Here is a 24,866-nt window from a genome sequence, read left to right on the forward strand (position 1 = left end):
ACACACACACTTAAAAATAATAAAAATGTATTAAAATAAAACAAGCAAGGTCTACAGAAACTTCACTTAAACTTGTCTTCGATGACACAGTAAAACTCTATATTTTATTCCATCTGGTCCCTTGAGGGACACACTATTTCAACCTTCACAGTGTCAACACAGGAAAACGGAAACCACTCATGTGTTAGATAGGAAAGAAAAGCCTTTTTTGGAGACAAGCTTGGAGCTAGACACTCCTGTTCTTTATGGAACACATTTTCAAATCAAGAAAATGTGACAAACCACATTTGAGGGGTGCATAGTATTCTAGAAAAATGAAGAAGTGATGTTGTCACTTCAGAGAAAACAATGGATTGTACTTGTTGCCAGTGATAAAATTAAAAATTTGGAGCTACTGTCAGATTTGGGGGAACACACTTCTTCACCATATGCTTAACATGCCTCCCTGATATTTAAATACTTCTGGATGCTCTTAATGGTGGTGCTAAAAATGTGATTAAGAAAAGAGTATATAATGGCATTATGTCAGTGTTTAGAACAGTCACAGAGCTAAATGAATCACTGTTTTCCAAAAGTGAATGAATGTTTCAAAACCACACATTTGTGAAAACTCCATTTACAAAGCAGGGCAAAATGTATCATTCAGTTTTAAATGCAATCAGCATTAAATTTTAATATAGTCAGGGAAGGAGAGGTTATGGGTACTGTTTCTGTCTCGTGTATCAACTCTTTAGAAACTACCCCTTGTCAAATTGTGGTACAATTTCCAAGGAGCAGGGGATGGTTTGGGAAAGGTAATTCTGCCCTTAGCCAGCTATAGAAGGGTATAAGCTGTAAGCTATGATTTTGTTTGTATGGCATGTGTGTGTGTGTGTGTATGTGTGTTTGTGTGTATGTGTTTCTGTGTCCATGTGTGTGTATGTGTGTGTGTGCATGTGTAGATGTATATGTATGTGAACATGTATGTGTGTATGTATGTATGTACATGTGTGTATATGTATGTGCATGTGTATGTGTGTGTATATGTGTGTGTCCTATATAGGAGTATGGAGGACAACCTTGGTATTGGTTCTTACCGTCCACTTTGTTTGAAATGAGGCCTCTATTTTTGTTCCACTGTGTATACCAAACTGACTAGCCCTCCCTCAAGCTTCAAGGGGTTCTCCTGTCTCCACCTCCCATTTCTCTGCACAAGTGTTAAGAAGACACAGATGTGTTCTTCTATGCCCTTTGATGAATTCTGGAGATCCAGGTCCTTACATTTACAAAGCAAGTGTTTTACTCATTGAGCTGTCTGCCAGCCCATGAGTTACACCTTCTTCACAGTCTTCAATCAAGACTGCAGGACACATAGTTTGATGACTGTACAAGGCTTGCTGCACTCAAGAAGGCTTCAAGGAACCCTTCCTCTACCACCTGCACTAGGATCTCTGGAACTGGTGTGGCATTTGCTAGATTTTCACATAGATAAGAATGGGTGCCATGGGTGTGGGGGACATAGCAGAATGAAGGCCAGAGAATCAGGACAACTATAGCACAGAGAGGAGTTTTGGGCTAAGTACCAAAAACGATGGGGTAATTTTAGCTGAAAAAGACAATGTGAACTCTTTAAATATCCCACAATCCACTCAGGAAATTGAGGCTTTTACAGCCCTTCATTAACTAATTGGCTATAGCCAACGCATAAATTAGCATAAACAATTTCAAACAAGATTGGTTAAATAAGAATAAATGTGGTGTTGTGGACAGATATATATTTAACAGTGTGTACTCATTCAACCATTTTATGAGCATGTTAAAAAAAAGGGAATAAAACAGAATGGATCTGCCATGGAAACAATTACAGCTGCCTTGCAACAAAGTGTTGTGCTGTTGCAATCTCATTAGACATCCATGGTGTCAGGATAGAGACAGGGTATCCCTGGGAGAGGGGGACCACTTGGAAAATGTCACATGCATCAAGATGGTTTACAACACTTTATTAATTCCAACAATAAACGGGCAGAGAATGATAATAGGCAATGAATAGCACTTTAATTTTGGGTTTGAAGTTGTAAAAACTGTCATAAATAAAAAATAAAATTTGCTTTTGTATTCTCTGGTGTGGTGTGGATGTGAGAAGTTCACCATGGGCTCTTGTGTTTGAACACTTGGCCCTCAGCTGAGGCATAGCCTGGAAGGATGTGGAATCCTTAGGAGGTAGGGACTTGCTGGAGGAAGGAAGTTGTTGTGGGTAGGCCTTGAGAGGTTTTGTTTGTTTGTTTGTTTGGGTTTTTTTGAAACAGAGTTTTGGGAAGCCTAGGCCAGCTTTGAACTCACAATGTATCTAAAGATGACCCTGAACTTCTGATCCTATTATTTCTACTTCCCAGGGCTGGGATGAGAGGCCTATGCTACCACATCCAGTGCATGTGGTGCTAGGGACCATGCCTAGATTTTTATGTATGCTAGGAAAGCAGCCTACAGAATGACATACATCTCCAGCCCCAGGCCTGGAGGTTAGCCTTACCTCACTCATGCATACTTTCTGCTTCCTACCTGTAGTTGTAATATGATCAGGCACCTCTGGCTCCTGTTGGCATGCCCTCCCTGCCATGGTGGACTGCACCTGCAAACTGAGAGCCAAGAAGCTCTTTGCTCCTTAAGTTGCTTGCTCTCGGGTATCTGGTTACAACAACATAAAAATTAACTGACCATCTCAAATAACCATCAGAGACAATGGAATCACCCAAATGATACTGTTAGGATAAATGTCTTGGAAAACTATACCTCAAATACAGAAGCATATATAGTCACATACACATACACACACATACACATATACACACATATATACATTTATTTATATGTGTATATATATGTATATATGTATATGTACATATATACATATATGCATATATGTCATATATGATTTACATATGCTAGAAAAATTTAAAATTAAAAAAGACAATGGCATTTTTGTCTTAAATTGAATTATTGATAAAAACTGAACTGAGAATATTCAGTTCAGAGAAACTTAGATAGGTCAAAAGCATGACTCCTTCTGACTGGCATCGACCTCCTGATATTGGCTACACATAATAAATATACATGCACATACATACACATGTGTAATTCTCTTCCTGTTACTGCCTTCATCCCTGTTTGTGAGCCTGTCTTGACTGCTGTCTATCCCTGTCATCGGCTAGCTTCCCGCCATCTGATGGACAACATCTAAGACATTTATCTTGCGTATAAAACTTATCACCATGTAAACTCCTCTTCCTAGCAACCTCAGACACAGTCTCTTGCAGTATCTTCAGGGAATCCTATTTCACTCCTAAGAGAGACATCAAATATCAGAAATGCTTCACATTAAATGATACAGGTTATATTTGGTTTATGAACTGAAAAGGAAGACATGGGCCAGAGATGAATGGAGAAACCTGGAAGCAGTAAATGTTCCCATTTCATTCACAAAGACCTGGTCATGTTGTAACAAGTAAGTTCACAAGTATGTGAATGCCTTCTTAAGGCAGAAAAACATCAGAATGCTTTAACCCCCCTAGGAATTAATTCTATATTAATGTTGTTCTTATTTGAGAAATATTTTGGAATTTGGTGGGGTAGGACTTCACTTCACGGTCAGGGTCAACACTCAGGTACTATGTGCTATGAGGAGCTTCCCACCATTCTGAAATTTTATTTCCGAAGACACATGACTTAAACATTTGAAGAACGGAAGCTTCCAGAAAGGGTTGGTGCACCACAGATAACCATAGACTCCTAATTCCTTAAGTGACAGAGGAAGGCAGCTGACATGTTTACATCTGGAAAGAGGCATTTTTCTGTCCAGCCCCCACACTGAAACTGTGAGTCTATTTCCCTTCCATTAGGCAATGCTGAGGGCAAATGTGGGAATGCCTAGCAGCTGTCTCTAGCTGTGGTTACATCTCTCAGAATGGAAATTCATGTCATGGAGGTCTTTGCATTCTAGCTCTACAGAGGCCGTGGGCCTCCCTACTAAGACCCTAACTGGCACTTAGGGAGGATGCTTCCTCTTGTGTTTTGAACAGAAAGGGCTTAGATTCACCAGCATTATATACCGATAATGAAGGAAGCCATTATGTGCTGCACTTGGTTCTAATTAGTGAATGAACATTGAAATGTTAACCCAAGCCCATACTTTGTTTAGATATCCTTAGTGTTTAAGTAGTGATTTTTATTGTTGCTGTTTTGTCCCAGGAGTTTTGAATATGCAAAAACAAATATTCTGCCATATTCTCTTATCTCCTTAGGCTCCTCTAAGCCGAGACGGCTTCTCTGATTTTTCTTTTTGTCTTTTACTTTTTCATGATTGTTAGTCTGAGTGGTCAGGTGTTGTGTGTATTGCCCTTCAGTGTGGATTTGTCTGGGATTTCTTAAGATGAGACTTGGATTATGGATTTCTTTGAGGTGGGGAGATTCATGCCATATCCTGTGGCAGGTACACACCACTGGTGTGGTCTGTCACTGATATGCTGACATGGATCACTGGCCTTGGAAACATCAATCTTCTTCCCTGACTATTTTGCAGAGGATTCTTGGACTCTTTATAACGTGAGAGCTATGTCCTGTCTCCTTGGCAGTGTGGTCACCGTATTATTTGAAATCCTTTTGACAGGCATTTGTTTATTGTCCATTGTTTATCTGATCTTTTACATTAGCATTTATTTTGATAGTTTGAATTACAGTCCAGTGCTTCCTGTTTCCTTTCTTTTTGTCTCAAAATTTTTTATTTTGTACCTTTCCTTGCAGGAACCACTGAAGGCTCCTTCAGCTTGGCTGGCATATCACTCTGGTCCTATCAACGGCCCTCTCTCCCTTCTTTTTGAGTTAATTTTTATGAAAGCTGTCAAGTCTGGGTTTACGTTCATTCCTTTGGGTGAATATTTTATTTTTAATATGATACATTGTTGGAAAGACTATGCTTTCTTTATGAAAGTGTTCTTGTGCAGTTGATTTGGTACAAGTCCGATATGATTTGAATCTGTTGTATCAACCTGTATATCTATCTTTCTACAATAATACGCTTTCTGAAGCTTTCCTATAGACACTGAAGTTGGAAAATGTGAGTTTTTCAGGTTCTTTTCTCCTTTTAAAATTTTATTTACTTATTTATTTAACATCCCAACCACAGTTTCCCCACCCTCATTTCCTCCCAGTCCCTTTCACTCCTTTCTTTTTCCTCCCCCTCAGCTACTCCTTCCCCATTTCTCTTCAGAAAAGGGCAGCCTTCCCATGGATCTCAACTAGCCACAGCATATCAAGTTGAGATAGGATTAGGCACATCCTTTCCTATTAAGGCTAGCTGAGGCAACCAACCAGGAGGAAAGGGTCCCTAAGTCAGGCAAAAGAGTCAGAGATAGCACCTGCTTTTACTGTTAGGAGTTCCACAAGAAGACCAAGGTACACAACTGTAACATACATGCAGAGGGCTAGGTCAGTCCTATGCAGGCTCTTCAGTTGGTGGTTCAGTCTCTGCATTCCTCTGAGCCTAGGTTAGTTGATTCTGTGGGTTTTCTTGTGGCGTCCTCCATGCCTCTGGCTCCTATAATCCTTCCTCCCCCTCTTCTGCAGAACTTCACAAGCTCTGCCTAATGTGTGGCTGTGGGTCTTTGCATCTTTCTATCAGCTGCCGGTGAAGCCTCTCTGATGGCAATTGGGCTAGGCTCCTGCCTATAAGTATGTCATTGGGAATCATTTCATTGACTTTCTTTTTGTTGTTGTTGTTATGGTTGTTGTTTTGTTTTCTATGTGCCTTCTCTCACTCACTCTTTGGTGGTTCTGGGAGCAGCTGTCGGAGTTCAACTGCTCTGCATTCTCCTTAGAAGGAGGGAGGTGGCCTTTATGTGCTAGAGCTAAAACTGGGACTCAGGTCACACGATCCTGAAGAGATGACAAGAGCCCTGGATATATTGGTACATTTATTTTCTTTATAAATCTTGTTGGGGTGCTCAGAAAGCTTCCTCCAGTCAGATGACTGGAGAACTTGAGAAGGAAGTCAAATATATGTAATTTATACATGTGGCTTAATACAAAATGAACAAAGTTAAGATGAAAAATGAGCTGTTTATAAATGGGAGCAAACATTAATCAAAATCCCATTAAAGTATGTATTCAGAGTTACTACATTCTTAGATGGAATAATAAGGTTTGTGTGCTGGACTAAAAGTTAGGGGAAAGGGAGACTGAAATAAATGATCACATTAATTTTTAACTCCAAAGTAATATTTTAAATATTTTTTCCTCTGCTAAGAAGAATGGGACATCTCTAAAATTCTTAAATGGATATACTTCAGTTTGAGAAGAGAATATAATTCAACCACTCTGAGACAATTGTGATTGATTCTGCCAATGTTTCTTGGACTTCTGAGAACACACACACACACAGTGCAATTTTGCATAAGTGTAGAAGACACTGTATGCTGTTATTTATGTAACAATGGGCATTTCTGTCTCCCTGTTCCTGTGGTCTTTATTTCTGCCTTTCAGATGGACACTGTTGATACCCTAGATGCTATGGCACTTCATAGCTCTCTGTGTAGCTGCACGAGTCTCCCACATGCATCCACATACACACACACTTAGATAAATGGATTGGCCTGTGGACAAGTCCATGAGCTATTCTCTTGATTAATTACTGATGTGGGTGGTCCCAGTTCTCAGAGGGTGGTGCCGTTCTTGGGTAGGTGGTTCTGGGCGATATAAGAAAGCACACTGAAGGACTTAGCCAGTGAACAGCACTCTTCCACGGCCTCTGCATCAGTTCCTGCCTCTAGTTCCTACCCCAGACTTCCCTCAGTGATGGAGCATGATGCAGAAGTGTGAGTCAAACACACTCTTCCATGAGTTGTTTCTGCCCATGGTACTTATCACAGCAGTGGGAAGTCAAGCAGGGCACTCACTCAGGATCTCTTCACAGGTTCTCCATCACGTGAAGACGACAGTTTAAACCGCCCTTCACATGGTATAGCATCCAGTGTAAGACCCAGAGTCCTCACTTGGTAAGATGCAAGTGTGTTGACTTCTGATAGCCTGGGTGGGTGCCTTGTGCTCCTTTGTGAACTACAGAACCCTAGTCTGTCACTTCTTCCTCAGAAGGAACCATGCCAGGGAAGAGGAACACAAAGCAACCATCGCCCCAAGTCCACCTGCAGAGCAGACAGAAGCATGCTTGCTCATGTTCCTGTAACACTGTACAAGCATAACAGTGGTTGCCTGGTTTATTCATCTCATCCCTGTGAGATGAGGCTTGTGCTCTTGGAAGCACTTTTTGTCATTCTGAGTAAAGTATCAAGTCTTTATAAAGAAGGTGGGCTTTGGATCTACATGGGCCTGATGTTGGCTTCTGTTTACAAACGGCTAGTAAGGGGAGTGATCATCTGTTTGACTGTATGTGGCTTGGCTCTCATGGCTCACACCTGAGGCTGATGTTGGAACTTTGGAGGGAAAGGACAGACAGAGGCTGTGGCTGTGACTCCCAAGTCTCCTCTTCAGTGATGTTTTGATCCCCTTTGCTACCTTTTGTGTTGTTTGTTTTGTTTTTGATTTCGTGTAATCACATGGTTCTTGTCCTCTTTGTGCTGCATTTAAACATCTTTCAAACATCTTAGTTGGCATTTCTTAGGGAAGAAGACATTACAGTTCTGTTTTCCATGACTTTTGCCTCTGTACCCTGAGTGACATTCTGAGTTATTTCCTCTAATGGTAGAATGTGTATGGGAGGTATTGGCATTTAGTCTAGGCTCTGCCCCACGGTTGCCTGGCAACAGCCAGGTATGCCTGACTCACTATAAAAGGAGCACTGCTTTCTCCCCCCCCTTGCCATCTTGCTTTTGCTCTGTCCTCTCACCCCTTCCCCCTCTCTCCCCACCCCCTTTCTCTCTCCCTGTGCTCATAGCAGGCCTCTACTTCTCTCTCTCTCTCTCTCTCTCTCTCTCTCTCTCTCTCTCTCTCTCTCTGCCTTTCTCTCAACTCCCCTCCCCATGCCCTGAATAAACTGTTCTATACTATAACATTGCTGGTACCTCAGGGGGAAGGGCTGCCTCAGCATGGGCTCACAGAGGTACCCCCTTCCACTACACCTTACAGAAAAACATATTCCTTCTTTCTTATCTTTTCATAAAACAGAACAAGAGGCATGGTGTGAACCATGAGTTCTGGTCTATGTATCCTGACCTTCAGTTTCTTCTCTCCATCTAGTGTCTAGAATTGAGCAAACTCATGTTCCTTTTCTAATTGTAAGCTCAAGGTCTTGTAGCTTGGCCGTGTGACCATATGCTTTGTGCATGAAATCTCCATTGCTGCTCTGTTTATGTGAGGATGTAACAACGGCAGTGCTAGGAGGGGCTCATTCTACTGCTAAGAGCACATGAAGATGCTCACAAGAGCAATGTCTGTGGAATCTAAATTTTGAATCATTTTGTAGCAATGGTGGTACATTACTATGGGACCTCCACCTTCAGCCCTACAGACCACTGGGATGCAAATGAAGGCCAGACCTTGGCCAGAGGACAAAGAAACATGAGACACAAGTCAGTGGGGTCACTTGGCCCCCAGTGTTTGCTAACCATCTGTCCTGGCTCCCACAAAGAACTCTAACTCCCTTATGAAGTAGGGAAACACAAGAGAGGAAAGGATCTACTTACAAACACACAGCCATTTATTTTCTCACACATTTAGCTTGGGGAAAAAAAGAACTGCTATGTCAAAGACCTATAATCAAGGCTGCAAGCACAATTGCTTAAGTCCACCTGAAGCTCTTTCTAAGTGCTTTAATCACAGGAAGTCTAGCCAAAGGTGGGGAATGGAATTCAGCCTTCAAGGGCCATTTATAAGGGGAGAAGATGGTGCCTCCTACACAGGAGTCAAAGGCTGCCTTCTATTCAGAGGGATGGTCTGTCCTCCTAACATCCTTCTTCACATCTCCAAATGTATTGTCTGCAGGCTAGTTTGGCCTTGGTCCTGATAACAGTGTAACTGCTGATAATGAGGATGCATCAAGATTGTGTTGCTTTTCAGGGAAAAAAAAAGTTCATTTACAGCAGACTAGAGGCCTTCATCGTTATTTGGAGAGCTTGCTCCCACCAGCTGTGATAAACATATGCTTGCCTCATTCATGAGGCTGAGGAAGAAAGATCACTGCTACAGGGTGATTTTTCAATTATCCTGAATAAGGGTGTTTAGCTCAAAGAGTCAAAATCCCCACAGCCCCAAGTGATGAAGTACATCACATCAAGGGTTCAAACCCCATGGTTTGTAATGCATTTTCTCTGTTCTCTTCCCTCTATGTGGGTGCTCTTGAATACCAATTTGTTTCTCCCTGTGCATATGCTAGTCTACAAACGCACTCTAAACCTTGAACATGGCTTCCCATGCTTCCTGTCTGCATTCTAGAAATTGATTTTGGAGGGCAAGTGGCAGGCAGCTGTATTCCATACAGTATTTCAAACACCAATCCAAGGCCCAGCCTAAAGGGGAGAGTTAATCAATACCTGATGCGGGAATGAGCCAAAATCTGCTTCTCTATTCCTTGTGGCCCAGTTCCATCTGAGACTTCCATACCATCCTACCATGTTGCAGCCCCATTTGGCCTGTGGCAGATGCACCTTCCTGTTCTGGCCAGTCTCTGTGGCTGAGGAGCAGATTGTCAATTCAACCCTTTTACTGAAGTTCTGATTATGTGAGGTGTTATTTCAGTTTGATAAACATGGGGCCTGTGCCCAAAGCAAGGAAGAACTTAGTCCAGGGCTGATAGCACAGTGAGGTGCCCAGCAGGCTCCAGGGCCTTGGCTATGTGTGTGGCATTTATAACGTTAGGTTTTAGGCAAGTTCTCCAGAACTCTTATTTCCTCATCTTTAAATGGTGTTAATACTCATGTCTGAGGATGGATCTGAAGTCAGAATTTCTTGACATCCTTAGGTAAAAGTGTGAGCCTGTTTACTGCCAACATGGGAAGTTTATTCAAAGGAAAACAAACTCTACCTCTTCCCTTGGGCCCCTAGATGCCTTCAGCCTAAAACTGACCCATTGAGACTCATTGTGTCATTTCACAGTGATGGACCATGTCCCCAGAGAAACAGAATGTAGGAGACCTGAGCCAGACACAGTGATTTAAAAGTTTATATTTTATTAGTTTCATAATGTGCCACCCAAGAAGCTTCTGGGAGTCTGAAAACTTCCAAATTTGAAGACTGAATATGTGGTTCAGTTGGCAGAGTGTTTGCCTAGCATACACGTAGTCCTGGCCCAGTGGTGCACAGAGAATGGGCAGGAAGATGAGACCTTAAGGTCATACCTACTACAGAAGGAGTTTAAGGATACCCTAGGATAAATGTGAGAAATGGTCTTTAATGAAACTTCTAACTTTCAAATGTATGTGTTTATGTGTGTGTGTGCATGTGAGAGAGAGGGGGGGCAGAGAGAGAGAGAGAGAGAGAGAGAGAGAGAGAGAGAGAGAGAGAGAGAGAGAACAAGCCTGAAATCTCATCTTTCCAGGAGATGGAGATAGAAAGACCTCAAGTTTGGAGCTAGCCTGTACAACTTAGCAAGACCCTGTCTCAAAATACAAATAAATATATAGTAAATGAAGAAGGCTAGACTGGTAGCTCAGTGATAGAGTACTTGTATAAGACTTATAAGGCTTGGAGTTTGATCCCCAGAACAACAACAAAAACAAAAAAAAAAATCACACCCAAATTTCAGCATATATTTGCTCATATGTCAGAAACCATGTCTGCTCTGTCTTACATTTTCACGACAACATGGGGGAGACATTAGAACCCTTTCTTGTACCATCAACTGATAAAACTCAGTGACTGCCTGGGTCAGAGACCTATGGGAGCATCTTTGTCCAAAACTGCCTCTTCAGTTCTTAAGTTTATATTCATAGGTGGTGCGTCCCTTAACCCTCGTCAGACAAGTTTCTTTCAAGCAGAAGATGGTGATTAACCTGGTAATCCATAACAGGTCAGTGTGCAGAGAATACAAGACAGCGGGATGTTCAGCTCTAAATAAAACATCTATATCTCTCCCACCTCCAAGGCTCAGGGATCATTGCAGATGAGAAGCAGAAAGAGTTTGAGTGTCTGCCGTGAAGCTGAATTTGCCAAACATGACAGTGTGGCTACACATGTGAACTTACCGTAGCTGTGACTGTATTTGCATAAGGATTGTATAAGACTATGTCAGCCAAAATCCCAACATGGACCAGGGAGAGACTCACTGAATCCCACCCCTAACTGAGGAGCTATTTATGTCTGCTGGATCATGGAGAGTCAGTTTCTTCATGGATGCAGGCCTGAGATGATACCCATGTTCCAGTAGATGGCCCTGTACACACACACATATAGGCAGCACTGACAGGATTCAGTGGGTATTAGAAGAATGTTGTAAAAGGAACATGAGGGGGGGGGAGTGATGAAGGGGCAGGAGAAAACTAAAGGAAAGACAAATACAGTAGAATTGATAGAATCACATTGGGTACTTATGAAGAGTGGGAATTTGAGGCTCATGCCCAGTGCATCTTTTCTAGAGTGTGTACAGTAGAGAATTCTGCATGCTGCTCGCTCGGCTCCCTGGTCCCCATGGGGGACATTCTCTGTACACACTCAGACAAATGAGCTCAGATGCTGCAGCCCAAGTCAGGAAGTGAAATCTGGGCCAGCCCTTACTCGAGAGAGCCTCTTTGTAAGCAGTAATACACAAACTTCAGTTGAGAGTTTCGGGGTCAGGCCTGTGGGAGAGCTAGCTGGATGCTTCAGGGATATCCAAGCCTGCCAGCAATCAGCAGGGATGAAGGAGGTGTTTGAGTTCTAAACTCTAGCTGGCAGGTGGGCTGGCCTCAGTGGTCTCTGTTAGGAAGAGGAAGCCAACAGATGCACCAAGTAAGAGATTTAATTCTGGTCCCTTCTCCCCAGGAAGGAAGTAATTTATATATGGTGCCCAAATAACAAGGCCACCACCCAGCCTGAGCCTTCCAGAAGAAGGCATAGAGCCTTCTTCTCTATGCCCAGCCCAAATCCTACCAGAAGGCTGAGAATCCCTAACCTAGACAACTGAACTTCCAAATCCATCTGGTCACAAGCATTTAGGGCAATGAATACTCAGCTTTCATTGGCTTTGCAGGCCATGAAACGTGGCTATTCTTCAGTGACATCCACCTGAGATGGAAGCACAGTCCCTGGGAAGATTAAAAACCTTTCCACGAGTCTCTGGAAGCTTAGCCCTTTCAAGTGATAGCATGCCTGTGCCCTCCTCGCCTGAGCCTCTGACAGTGATATCAGCCCCCACACAAGGTGACAGTTCAACTGACTTCTGTTGAGAGAACAGTGATTTCTCTCAGAAGAAGGGCGGATTCATGATGCACGTGACACGTCTCATTCACCATCTAATTGTCAATCTTTTAAACCCTCTCCATGAATGACTTCAGAGACAGAGAACAGTCATGTGTCAGTGCAGAATCAGGCAATTATAATGGATTTCTGTGGCTCCTCACCAACCCTGCAAAGTCTGTCTCAAAGGCCTTTCAGCTGAGAAGACTGCACCATTTCAGGATGTCAGATCCTAAATTCTCTGATGCTGAAAAGGTTATTTGTTGGTCTTGTAAGAGAGAAGGAATTAGTAGGTCCCCCCCCTTTTTTTCCAAGTGAGACTATTTCAGAACACACTGGAAATAGAGCACTGGGCTACATAAATTTCTCAGAACAGGAAGAAAGGACAAGGACAGGCAGCTGACCACTGCTTAGGAGAGAAGTGGGTTTTTTCCTATACTCTGGTTTTGGAGATAAACTTTCTGAAATATGAGCTTGTTATCTCAGCAACACTCAAACAAGAGACACCATCTAGGTTTTGAGGGACAAATAATTTGGGGGCAGGGAGTAGAGTAGGGGAGAGAAATGGAAAGCATTTCCTTCATGTGGAGGCTCAATTTTCAGGCAGGTTAGGTGTTCCATGTGACTAATAGTTTATTCTGTCTAGAATTCTAGAGGAAATTCCACAATACCCTCGATGCAGAAAGAATTCACTAAGCTTCCCACAGAAGGCATGGTGAATGAAAATAGAGAGCTCTTTGTCTGAAGCTGAGTGAGAGTGGAGGATGCTGGTGCGGAAGGAAGCATATCCCACCTGCCTGGCATAGTACCATGGGTCCCTCCCCACCCATGGGCCAGCTAGCCAGCTGGGTATATACGGTGGTGAACAACAAAGACCATGCCTCATACAAGGTAGGATGTGTGGAACAACACCCAAGGCTACCCTCTGACCTCTACATGTCACTGTGGGACATATGCATTTGCATTCATGAATTCACCTGCACATGAAAGTGCATACATGCACACACACACACACACACACACACACACACACACACACACACACGGTGGGGGAAGTTAAGTCCTCAAGAAAGGAATCAAGCTTGGGTCCCTTGGCTTTGGTTTGTTTTACACACAGACACACATGCACGAATGCAGATATATTCTGTCATGCACATATGTGTGCAAATATGTTCTTTCTTTTTTTTATATATAGTGATGAGGAAGGAAGGGGGAGGGGGAAGGGAACTGATATCTTTATCAGTTTCCCTACGTGTATCAAAACTGGATGAGGGATGAGTATGATCAAAACATGTTGTACAAAATCTCAAAAAAAAAAAAAAAAAAAAAAAAAAAACCACTGAACGAGTCCATTCTGGTTGCAAAATAGGACAAGACTGGGGTCTCTCCTGAGGTTTATTTCACATGGCATCTGCAAGCAGCAGATGCAGATAGATGCAAAACGCAAACATGGGACTGCCTGTTGAAATTATAAGGAAATGTTAAGATATTGCTATGTGCAGAGTCAGCAGGGGTAGTTTCCGAGCACCAGGCTCTCAGGTGAGCACAGGTCACCAAGCCCATTTGTGAAGCCAGCCTTGACTGCAACATAGCAACCATTCAGGATTCTAGACTATCCTGTGTTTTTACATGTTGTTTCAGTATTCTATCCCATAGCCTCTAAAGGGCTGGGGCTCTGAACAGAGAGAAAAGGAAGACACAGAGAAAGGAAGGACTCCCTTAGGACATCCTCTGTTACTTCCTACCACAATCTCTCTACTGGGCCCTAGATACAGAGACACATACTGTAGCATGGTGGTGGGGGCAGGTGGAGTGGGGAGCTCTGGAAGGTCTACCTTTCATTTCCATCTGGATATACATTTCATTCCCAAACCCCAGGAAGCTCAGCTAAAGGGAAGCAGGTGATGGATGAGACACTGAGGCCCAGTGATTTTAGACAACACAAAGGAGACCCTTTCTAAGCTGCTAGGCTGCAGTGAGCCTGGCCACTCTCTTATTGTGACTAAGATCTTCTTTATCGTGCATGTACACTCCAGTCCAGGTCTTATTAAAAATTCGCAACTGCACCACAGTGGACTATTCTCCTTCTCCTCATTAAGTCACTGCGTCTCCTTTGCAGTTTATTTGTTATGACACAGATCTAAGAGGCCTCAGAGAGGAATTCCAGAGGAGTGGGGTGAGAGAGGAAGTGGGTGTAGGGGGAGCGTCAGCTGCTGAAGGCATCCTAGACCCACGCTGACCAGAAGCAGCAGCATCTCTCCTTAAAAATCCCTGAGCACCAGTAGTGAGAGCCATGCGCAATTGGAGGCGAGCAAGGTGAGGCTGCAAACCTCACCGACCTCCGGTCCTGAAGTCAGAGCCATGGCACACAAAACAGCGCTTATAAAAAGGGAGATACCAGAGCGGGAGGTGAGACTAGTCAGAATGCAGTAAGTACACGCACCACACTCGGACAAGATTGCTAAAGTTCGAAGAGAATTAATTTAAGATAAGTAAGCAAGCTCAGCCCTGATGTGATTGATTGCAGAAGAGCTGGATTCTGCCCTGGCAATTTTTCTGCTCCTCACTGTTGTTTAGCATCAGGAGAACTGACCGGGCACTAAAAGTCAACAGGAGAAGAGGTTTGAGTAGCCGTAAGATTTCTGCCCTGACCCCCACTATCATTCCTGCCCATGTGTCTAAAGGCATCAGGCTGCTCCCGGCAGTGGCTCAGCTGCTAGAATTTCCCTACAGCTGTGAGGGAAGCTCAGCGGAGGATTACTCCCCGGAGACCATCAGTGACATTTATTGGCATGCATGTGCTCCCACTGCTTATTGGAACGATGTACAAAGTGCAAGTCCTCGAACCACGGCTGCCTGGATGGGTGTGGAGTCAACATGTGTAGTGTCTGAGCACTGGACTCATGAATGTTACTGAAGCCATGGATGTAACTGAAGTCCTGAAGTGAAAGGACTTCATTCCTAAGAAGAGCAAGCTTTGTATTGGGGAACATTGTCATGCTATTAGGACATGACATCACTCTCCTCCTGAGAGTAGTGGCACACATGGGCTTCCTGGGCTTCCTGGGCTTCCTGGGCTTCCTGGGCTTCCTGGGCTTCCTGGGCTTCCTGGGCTTCCTGGGCTTCCTGGGCTTCCTGGGCTTCCTGGGCTTCCTGGGCTTCCTGGGCTTCCTGGGCAGTTAGCCTGAGGCTTCTGAAACCCAGCTACACAGTTCTCTGTGACTACAATTCTGTCCACTGGGGGGATGCTTCACCTGCACCAATCTGTCCTTGGCTTTTTCCTACACTTGCTCCCCACCTGTACCTCCTCCCACCTGCACCTCCCCCAACCTGTACCTCCTCCCACTTGCACCCCCTCCCATCTGCACCTTCCCCCCTTACCTGAACCTCCCCCCACCTGCACCTCCCCCCACCTGCACCTCTTCCCACTTGCACCCCCTTCCACCTGCACCTCCTCCCACCTGCACCTTCCTCCACCTGCACCTCCTCCCACCTGCACCTTCCTCCACCTGCACCTCCTCCCATCTGCACCTCCTCCCTCTTGCACCTCCTCCCACCTGCACCTCCTCCCACCTGCACCCCCTCCCACCTGCACCTTCCCCACCTGCACCTCCCCCCACCTGCACCTCCCCCCACCTGCATCTTCCTCCACCTGCACCTCCTCCCATCTGCACCTCCTCCCTCTTGCACCTCCTCCCACCTGCACCCCCTCCCACCTGCACCTTCCCCACCTACACCTCCTCCCACCTGCACCCCCTCCCACCTGTACCTTCCCCACCTGCACCTCCCTCCACCTACACCTCCTCTCACTTGCATCTTCTCCTGCCTGCACTCATTCCATTCTGTTTCTCCCCACCCTTACCTCCCTTCTAGAGTAATAAACTCACGTGGGGTGGGACAAGGGCTTGTGCAGATGCTTCCTTCAGTTACCAGCATCTTTTCTCTTGTGCTTTTAGAGTTGCTGCTGGCAGTGAGGGCAGCTGGAGTGCACAGACTTAACCTTCCCTTTGCCTTGATCTCAGGTTCTACCAAATGAGGAAGCATCCACACTAGACTCCTCAGGCTGGTGGAAGGTAAACAGACTGCTGCTTCTGTCTTTCTACAGGGGCAGGGCAAAAAGGCTTCTATGCTGCCCCTCAGAGAGGGAGGAATAGGGGTGGTTGGTGAAGAGCAACCCTAGTGTTCTGGTGAGCTCCAGGTACTTGTTGCCTAGGGTCATCAGAAAGTGTCCAGAGGCCTGAAGGAGAACCCCACACCCTTATCAGGGCAGCAGGTGGCAGTAAAAATGGCCCCTGGGGAGCAGAGTACTGGCATGTCCCTGGTTCAGCACGTATGTGGGGAGAAGCACCCTACCCCAACATTGAAGTAGGAGTCAAATCTCCAGATGTGTGTGCCTGTGTGTGTCTGTCTGTGCATGTGTGTGTATGTGTGTGTGTGAGTTTGTGTGTGCATGTGTGTATGTGTGTGTGTGAGTTTGTGTGTGTATGTGTGTGTATATGTGTACATGTGTGCATGGGCACTGGGGTGATATGTCACACTGTGCTTGTGGAAGTTGAGGTATAACCTTGGGTTTCAGCCGTTACATATGTGTCTGTGTTGTGTGTGTGTTGTGTGTGTGTGTGTTGTGTGCATGTGTGTGTGTGTGTGTCTATCTGTGTAAATATGTGCATGTGTTGCATATGTGTATATGTTTGTATGTGTATGTATATATGTGTATAGGTGTGTGTGTACACAGGTGCATTTATACTTGATCTGTCACAGTGTGCTTGCAGAGTTCTGGGTACAACTTTGGATTTCAGCCCTTACATATGTGTGTGTATGTGTGTGCATGTGTATGTGTTCATGTGTACATATGTATTTTTGTATATGTGTGTATACATGTTTGTGTGTACATGTGTATTTTTGTGTATGTGTTCTGTGTATGTGTGTGTGTGTGTGTGTAACAAGCTACCCAGTTCTTCAGCTTCTGGGGATTCTCCCATCTTTATCTCCCATCTTGTCTTAGAAGCAGTTAGACTACAGGGTTGAGATAGTAGACATACACTATTTTCAGCTTCTGTGTACAGCACCACACAGCATAGGTCCTGGGAATCTGTTTTCAGGTTAGTTGTGAGCATTCTATGCAGCCTGAGATACAGATGTGGGGGAGCATAGACTTGGGTGACAGAAGCAGTGGATCCATGAAGCCAGAGCAGAGCTGGAAACTGCTGGCCTGGCATCCAGCCCCATCCAGTTAGCCTCACATCTGGAAGGGGCAGTGGGATTATTTGACAATTGTTGAGTGCGGTTCCATGGGCAGAAAGCTCCATTCTGTCACAAACTTGAGACCATGGAAGAACTGTTTAGAAGAAGCGGAGGTCTTTCTGGAGCTTTAAGCTCCATCATATCTACCTTGCAAACTCCACAGTGACCTTGGCCTTTAAGTCTGTGAAGATGGTGTAGGTACTTGGTTGGCTCACACTCTTAGTGCTTCGGCCTGCAGCCTAACCTGGAGATTTGAGGGTTTGTTGCAAGCTTGGTCCCTACCATATCTTATACTTCCTTCATCCTGCAAGCTTGCCACATTCATGAAAAAAAAAAAAGCCACGAAGGGAAGGAGCTTTGGTGTTTTGAAGAGAAATCAAGGCCATGGTTTAGTTATGAGAAAAAGGAGAGGATTTGCCTTTAAATGACAATAGAAAAAGCTGTGAAGACAAGGTAGGTGTGTGTGGTCCATGTGCAAAGCTGGAAATAAATGTCTCGGGCGAGGCTGATGTATCATCACTGGTCCACCGTAATTGCTTTAAGATTGCACCACTTAGACTGGATGTGGACATTTTTGATTGATGGCTGCTAACGCAATGTAATACATGGACATTTTACATTCCCCGTTGAAGAATCGACCCAGCATTTCTGAATTCCCCCGACGGCTTCTCTGAGGTCTCCTTTATCTCTGCTGCTCATCAGAGAAAGGGCAACACGCGCATTAAGACACCCCTGAAGTGCCAGGCGACAGCTCAGTGATGGCTGCTGAGCTGCGCTGGGCCGAGGCTGACATCCCCAACCTCACCACTAATGAGAATGTTTGAAAGATTACTGACATCTTCTGCCCGCGGAAGTAATTAAGCACGGCTCCCACAAAAGGGCTGCCTTGGAACACACAGGGCTTGAATGGGAAAGAGCAAGTGACTGGGCTGTGAGCTGGTGCTGCCTGGGTTTCCAAGTCCTACCCCAGTGAGTGCCTTTCCTGCATGCCAGGGCAGCTCTAGGATTTATAAAGCCTCATTGCAGGCCCTCTCTTTACACCTAGCTGCATTGTGTGTGCTGGTTGCTAGGCTCCTGAGCTCCTCTGCTGCTCATCCTTTCTCCCATCATCAGGGAAACAAGGCATAGGATGCTCTACTGCTGAGACAGCTGGGACCCTGTAAAAGACCAGATGCACAATGGGCCACCAAGGGCAGGACTGCATATTCCCTAGGCTAGATATGTGGTGAGGCACACTTACCACTAAAAGTCACATGGTAGGATGATATTCCATGATATGGGAACAGTCAGCAACAAATCAGAGAGGCCTGACTGGGGTAGGCTTTGAAACAGCATGTAGATGTTTCCAGTTAGGAGGAAACAGACACAAACATGACACTGAAGATCACAGTCTTTGACAATGCATTTGTAAATTAGTTAGGGGGCGGGGATGGAAGGGAGCAGTTCCTATCATTCCCATGTTTCTTCGAATGTAAGTCAGCCCTCATGTTAGAGTTCTCTGTCTCTCTCTGTCTCTCTCTGTCTCTCTCTGTCTCTCTCTGTCTCTCTCTGTCTCTCTCTGTCTCTCTCTCTTTCATATTAGATCATTTTTGCATTACTATAATGAAATGTTTTTGAAAGGTTTATAGTATAAAGAACAGGTTATTTAGCTCACAAGGCTAGAGACTCTGTGTGTGAGCGAAGGGCACCACAGAGAGGGCATAGCCATTTGCTTCCCATGCCCCTTAACTTGGGGACTATGTAGCAAGGAGTTTGAGATTTTCTTATCAAAATCTATCTATCTATCTATCTATCTATCTATCTATCTGATATATAGGATATATTTGGTTACGTGATACAGTAAAGAGTGTATCTAGCATTTATCCTAGTTTTCAAGACACAGCTTCAAAACCCTTTGAAACTCCCTGAGTTTCTTAGTATCTTTGTTATCCCTAATATCCCCTTTCAGCCATACCTGAGTTGGTGCCATTGACATGTTCATGACAGTTTTTAGGACTGATTATCCATCCCAGAAAGAACAAGTCTGTGATCAGAGGGTTGAATGTTCAGCCCCACCCAGCCTTAACATCTGGGAATGGTAGCAGCTGAAGCTCAAGTTCATACACGTGGCAATGGCTGGTGATTTAATAAGATCATAGTTCTGGAACTTAGGTATAAGCTTTGAACAGGAAAACTCGGGGAGCTTCCTGGTTGGCAGTGTAGCAGTGTCTTCTAAGATCAAATCTTCTTTCATTTCAGAGGGAGGCTGTTTAATATTCAGGATGCTCTAACTGGTAGTGAAACATTTCATACTGCAGGGAAGCTTGTTAAGCTCAGAAAATCAACAGTATCTCCAGGAAGTCCCTGAAACTGACCAGATTCACAGTCTGACAAGTCCAGCTGAGCTGCCTAAAAGAAGCCTCTCTACCCAGCAGAGGTGCTGACAAGTTATGCAGTGTGCTCCAGGTTCCCAGCTCTCATGACAGTTGTTCATGCTGAGATGGGCTTTGGTGAGGCAGCTGTCTTTGAGTGATTTCTGCTCCTGTAAGTAACCCTTCACCCATATTTCTGTAAATAAACCTAATAAGCTCACTGGTTTACCTAGTTGTATTTAGGTGGGTTTTTTTTTATTGTTTGTTTTTTTTTTTTAATTTTTTTCTTGTGGTTGGTTGCCTATCTGTGGTGAGTAGATATTTATTCCTGCCTCCCCATGGACAGTGCCACATAACTGATGACCATATAGATGTTCTGGGACAGAGACATACCCAAAGCATGCAAGTACAGAAGTTCCTGAGCTTTGAGCTTAGGACTCTTCTAGATGTCACGTGTTCTCTTGTATCCATCTGTATGTTCGGATCCTCTGTAATAGTGTTACTGAGTACTATTTTGAGTTCCATAAGTGTTCTAACAAATTATCAAACACAAAGGGGTTGTGTGACCTTTAACCTGGAACTGGCCAGGCAGAAGGGGAGGCCATCTGAGAACTCCAATTACCGCTGCTGTCTGAAGTGAGGGCAGTCTTACTGGGACCTGATGCTGATTCCGGGTTGTTAGTGTCAGAGTGGAACTGAATCATAGGGTACTGCCTGGTGTATAGAATAGTGTTAGGATGTAGGCCATTTGTCAAACAGAGGGCTTTTATGGTTAGTAAGCATTAGAAAAATGGCCAGAGCCAAGGTGAATAAAAGATCCTTTGTCCCCCACTGTCTTCTCATATCACCCCAACATAATAGGACCTAGCAGTCCTGAATGAAAAGACTGGATGCTCCAGGCCAGGGAGGGCAGAATATCACAATTTAAATTGGACTGGCCATTGTGATGGGCTAGAAGATAGTACAGAGTACATTTGAAGCCAGAGACGGGACAAAGCAGAATTGAATCCACTCCTAACCAGGACCAGACTTTTCAGTAAGTCTGATGTATAAGGGTTTCTCTGTACACATACTGATGTCAAGAATGCTGAATGTTTGCTTTATTCAAAGACCTTCAGCTGATGAAGCCTATTTCAAGTATGGAAAGAAAAATATATGCTTTGTTCATCAGCGACCAATTTAAATGCTAATCATATCCATGGTAGACCTTCATAGTGTCATCAAGGATGGACCCTGAGGTAACACGCCTCGAAAGTTGACACATAAAAGATCCAGAAGTGGTGTAGCCTACGAGGGAGGAAGTGTCACTCACTAGCAGTGTTGAGTTGTCTACAGAAAGTGTGGAAGTAAAGGAAATCTAATATCCACATTCCAAAGCCTCCTTGTAGTATCTGCTGCCTCTCCTTCCTATGGCACACACTGGCTGGAATCTGCTAGTTTTCCTTCTTCAGAGTAGCTGTTTACAAAGGGCATGAACACATGATGTAGTCTCTAGGATCAATGAATATGAGATCAGGTATAAATAATATCTAATCATGTACTAAATACCACACAACTAGCATAAAGACTGAGATGGAGATGTGTGTATTTATCCAGGAAAATAAGTAGGAGAAACCATTCATCTTCTATCCTGTTGAATGAAGAGTCTCCCTTCCAAATGTGCTCCCACTATGATGACATAGTGAAGGCTCTCCCTTTCAGATGTGCTCCCACCATAGATGTGCTCCCACCACAGTGACCTCTGCCATGGTGTGATGAAGTCTGGGGCTCATAACCAGAGCCACCACCTTAGTGTTTGGACTTTCAACTTCTAAAACCATGACCTGACTAGGTTTATAAGCAGCTAGGCATTGAGCATTTCATTATGGAACATAAAATAGACTAATGATTCAGAGATGAATATTAGAATCACCAAGTACCTTTTACCTTGTAGCTGTCACTACAGTGTAGATGAATGTCTCCACTGTAAAACTCCAGGTAGCTCCTCAGGTTTTAAATATAATATCATGTAAATACACAGTTTTTTTTATATGAAAGGAGCTACAAACCAACTCATTAGCTTCGTAATGTTCTTCTTGGCCTGTAGGTATATGGACTACTCTCTACTACTGTTGGCTTTAACATCAAGACAAACATGTGGGCTTCACCTTGTCTTCTGAAATTTACTGGCTCAACAGTGTGGGAAATCTAGATGAACAGGGGGGAAGCCTGTGTGTGCAGAGTTCTAACATCCCCACCCTGCCTCTGCCATTCTGCTCAGCCGTGTCTGAACCGTAAAGAGCAGATGGTTGGTTCCTGCCCTGATGGCCTCGGACACACCACCATGACTTGTCCTGCATTACAAAAGCTCATCAGCAAATGGACTCTGGGGATGGTGACTTTGGATATGTCCTAACAGGCATTCCTGATTATTCCTACAGAGGGTCACACCTGGGTGTCCTCAAGGGAGAGGAGAGAGTCATGGCCCGAGTTTGTGCTCAACTCTGAATGAATTATGGGAGGCAGTTCTCCAAGTTCACCTTTGCAGGAGGGCATTGCTATGCTCACAAGGCCCACCACTGAGCAGATGATTAGACAGCTTTTTTTTTTTTTTTTTTCAGCTGAATTTACAGAATAAAACTGGCTCAGCGGCCTTTGGGGGTGACATGGATACAGAACTGGCCTATTTCAGTCATAAGTAAAAGTGTTCTTTCCAGGATGAACTAAGCTCAAATTTAAAAAGTGATTGTAAAGATTAAAAGAAGCAAGAATGTAGAAGACTGACCCCGGCATCCAGGAGCCTGCTAGGAAACACCACTTGTACCTTCCTGTTTTCTTGAAGAAAGTAAACAAGCAACAACATCAGGCTCAAACAAGAGCAGTTCCTTCTTTCTATGGGCACAATTTGCTGAAATATTCAACCTCAGGACTGAAGAATGACTGCTGGGCTAGAGCCAAGTGGGCCAAGCAACAGCCACTTGAGACAGCCAGGAAGCAGCTGCTTGGGCACGTGTATGCCTTGTTTGATGGTATTCACAATATTGTCTATATTCAGACACAATGATGAAAGGGCCTTCTTCTGAACTGTTTCAGCTACACAAATAAGAGGGGGAAGGTATAATATCATTTTCAAATGGCATAAAATTGAATTATCTGAGAAAATTAATGAAAAACATCTAAGCTTCAAACAGAACAAACTGTACCTCTTAGGGGACATCAAGAACACTGGAGGAAGAGGGAGGGAAGATTCATGTTTGGCATCAATTTCAGGTAACCTTAAAGGGAAGAACACTAGTTAAGAGCAGAGGTGAAAGACAGCATACCCCAGCATGACTTTAACATAAAAATTTGAGTATTTAAAATGACATGATTCTGATATGGAAATTAAAAAACAAGTCAAGAAATCTCTAGGATGAGCTCAGTGGGTAAAGGTATTAGCTGTGAGTAAACTTTGTGACCTGAGCTGGGTCACCAGGACCCACATATGATGTATAGAGAGACCCATCTCCACAACCTTGTCTTCTGCCCTCTATATGTGCCATAGCATGTAGGACCCTCCTCATCTCCCATCATGCACACATACTAATACTTTTTTAAATAAAAGTCTACATGAGTGCCTTGGTTATAAATGTGGCAGCTTCCACCCATGAAGGGTCAACCATAGCTCTCTGACCCTCTCCTGCCAGAGCATGCCATCATAACTCCTGAACGTATAGGCAACTGTTCCCATTTTGCAGATGAGTAGCATGGAGGTCTTGAGGGTGTTATCACCAAGTCCACACAAGCTTCTCTTAGGCAGAACTAGGGAGTGAAACCACATAATCTAACCGCAGACCTCAAACTATTAAGAACGGTCACAGTTCATATTAGAACCTGCTAACTGTAACCGTCCTGGAAATTATATCAAAAAATAGCTCCAGTGAACTGCAATTTACATAAGACAACATCCATGCTTTTATATCACACAATTCAGTGGGGTTTGCATATTTACAGAGTTGGGCAACTCCCCCTGCTAAATCTAGAATATTCTTATTACCTGTACTAATCTAAGCAGGGACACTTTCTCATACTTGCTCTGTGGTGAAGATCTAAGGGTCCTAGTATCAGTAATCAAGAAGGCCATCTGAGAACAGATAAGTTTCTATAGGGAAGAGAGATGAATGGGTTAGCTTATTTCCAGTCTAACATGCCCATGAAGGATTGAGAATCATCGAGCCCCCAAGATCTGTTTGGTCAAAGTCGAGAGACTTGGTCTGAACACAGATGTGTACACCCAGGAATATATATGTGCTAGTCTTGTCAGCTTGACACAGGCTGAGGTCATCTGGGAAGAGAGGACCCCAATTAAGAAAATGCCACCATTGCCTGTAGGCAATTCTATGGTATATTTTTTAAGTTGATGGTGAGGGTCTAGCCTACTATGGGCAGTGCCACTTCTGGGAATGAGGTCCTGGCTTGCATATAGAAAGTAAACTAAGCAAGCAACATCCCTTCATGGTTCCTGCCTCTGCTTCTGTTTCAGTTCCTGCCATGATTTCCTACTATGATTGGGATGTATAAGCCAAATAAACCCTTCCCTCTCCCAAAAATTGCTTCTGGCCAATTTTTTTGTTATATAGACAGGAAATGAACGGAAGCAGCATACACTCTGGCATTACAGAGTTCTGTCCAGGCTGAACATGGGGGAGGGAGGTGGCAGGTCAGGTTATACTGTGGCCTGTGGGTTGTTCTGGGGCTACAGGCTTCATCAGCTTCCAAGAGTAACTGTCTCTCCAGGGACGCTCCTACCCCTGTTTGATAAGTGATGTTCTTTTATGCTGCATGAGGGGATCAGAAGGGATTGAAGCCGAGCAGCAGACAAAGAAAGAGCTGCGCGCTCAGTGTGAGCTTCTGCAATCAGTGTTCCTCGAAAGATATAGCCAGCTGCAGGACTCTGGA

At 44.2% G+C, this 24,866-nt stretch overlaps 1 protein-coding gene and 1 long non-coding RNA gene across 5 annotated transcripts in view; one reads left to right on the plus strand and one right to left on the minus strand.

Moving 5' to 3' along the window:
- Dscam (DS cell adhesion molecule) overlaps positions 1–24,866 on the minus strand; it is a 559,889-nt gene that overhangs the window by 151,039 nt on the left and 383,984 nt on the right. The window lies entirely within an intron of this gene.
- On the plus strand, positions 16,104–22,542 carry LOC143434036 (uncharacterized). The gene is made up of 3 exons (XR_013103183.1): positions 16,104–16,427; positions 19,896–20,121; positions 22,036–22,542. It is a non-coding gene; the product is annotated as an uncharacterized LOC143434036 (long non-coding RNA).

Source organism: Arvicanthis niloticus, chromosome 12 (assembly GCF_011762505.2).
Source record: "Arvicanthis niloticus isolate mArvNil1 chromosome 12, mArvNil1.pat.X, whole genome shotgun sequence".
Taxonomy (NCBI): domain Eukaryota; kingdom Metazoa; phylum Chordata; class Mammalia; order Rodentia; family Muridae; genus Arvicanthis; species Arvicanthis niloticus.